Raw genomic sequence first — 1731 nt, forward strand, 5'->3', positions numbered from 1 at the left:
AATTAGTACCTCCCCCAAATTTTGGAGGAATTCCCTCTACTTACAATGGGGCGATGAGTCCCTGTTCCTTATCCCTTTCTGCATCCAGGCTCTTTGCCTTGTGATTTCATAGCACCTCCCACATGGAGTCAAGGTTTGTCGTGTGACTCGCTTTGGCCAATGGGATGTCAACCAGTGTGATACAAGCAGAACCTTAAAAAATGGTTTTAAGATTAGGCTTTCTCTCCCTCTCGCTCCTCTGCCATTGCCATGAGAACATGCCCGGGCTAGCCCACTAGAAGATGAGAGAGGTGTGGAGCAAAGAAGCCTCAGCTAACGTGTCCCATCCAAGTCCAGCCTAGACCAGAGCCCAAGCTAATCCTCTGTTGTGTGAGAAATAAATGCTCATTGTCAGATGTTACTAAGTTTCCAGTAGGTTGCTACAAAGCAAAATTTAAATAACATAATGGGCTTAGGTCAAAAACTACTGGAAGCCCTCAGTTACTTTGATCTTTGAAACAAAATGGCAAAGACACCATCCTTATATCCCTGTAATAAATCCCTCTTGCTCATGGTGCATGATTCTTTTAATGCATTGTTGAATTCTGTTTGCTAATACTCTGTTGAGAAATCTTGCCTCTATGTTCATGGGGGATATTGGCCTATAATTTTCTTTCTTTCTTTTTTTTTTTTGGTAGTGTCTTTGTCTGGTTTTGGTATCAGGGTAATGCTGACCTCATAAAATTGGTTTGGAAGTGTTCCTTCCTCTTCTATTTTTTGAAATAGTTTGTGAAGGATTGGTATTAAACTGATAAGAACAGATACTACACGTGATCTTAGCCAAAAGGCCGAGAAGCAATGTGAAGGATTGGTATTAATTCTTCTTGAAATGTTTGGTAGAATTCACCAGTGAAGTCATCTGGTCTTGGACTTTTGTTTGTTAGGAGGTTTCTGATTACTGGTTCAGTCTCCTTACTGGTAATCAGATTTTCTATTTCTTCATAATTCTGTCTTGATAGGTTATATGTTTCTAGTAATTTCTTCATTTCTTCAAGGTTGTGCAATTTGTGACATATAAATGTTTGTAGTAGTTTCTTATGATCCTTTGTATTTCTGTTGCATAACTTGTTAGCAAAATGGCAAAGATAGACAGGAAAAAGGTGAGCAGAGGTGTTTATAAACCTCCTCTATGTATCCTCATGCCAGAGAACAGGGTCAGTGCTGATCAGATATTGGCTTTCTGAAGTAACCATAGATTTCTTTTTTTTTTTAAAGATTTTATTTATTTATTTGACAGAGACAGAGATAGCAAGAGCAGGAACACAAGCAGGGGGAGTGGGAGAACGAGAAGCAGGCTTCCTGCAGAGCAGGGAGCCTGATGTGGGACTCGATCCCAGGACTCTGGGATCATGACCTGAGCCGAAGGCAGACGCTTAACGACTGAGCCACCCAGGCGCCCTAGATTTCTGCTCCATTGTGTGTTAGTCTCTCTCTCTCTGTCTCGCTCTCTCTTCTCTCTTTTGTGGGTTTGTACTTTTTATTTATTTGTTTGTTTTATTGAAGTACAATTAACATGTAGTGTTATATTAGTTTCAGGTGCAGTATCTCTTTCTATTGGTACTGTCCAATAGAAATACAATGCATACCAGATAAATCATTTAAAATCTCTAGAAGCAACACTTTCAAAAAGGTAAAATGAAACCGGTGAAATTAATTACAATAGAATATTTTAATATATCCAAAATATTATCA

General features: G+C 39.1%; 1 pseudogene; it reads right to left on the bottom strand.

Annotated features, from left to right (window-relative positions):
* Positions 1-698: 698 nt before the first annotated feature.
* LOC123835101 (U2 spliceosomal RNA) lies at positions 699-839 on the bottom strand (annotated as a pseudogene).
* Positions 840-1731: the final 892 nt, after the last annotated feature.

Source organism: Mirounga angustirostris, unplaced genomic scaffold, assembly GCF_029215605.1.
Source record: "Mirounga angustirostris isolate CCGP_5_RB_7025 unplaced genomic scaffold, mMirAng1.0.hap1 SCAF_1, whole genome shotgun sequence".
In the NCBI taxonomy this organism is placed as follows: domain Eukaryota; kingdom Metazoa; phylum Chordata; class Mammalia; order Carnivora; family Phocidae; genus Mirounga; species Mirounga angustirostris.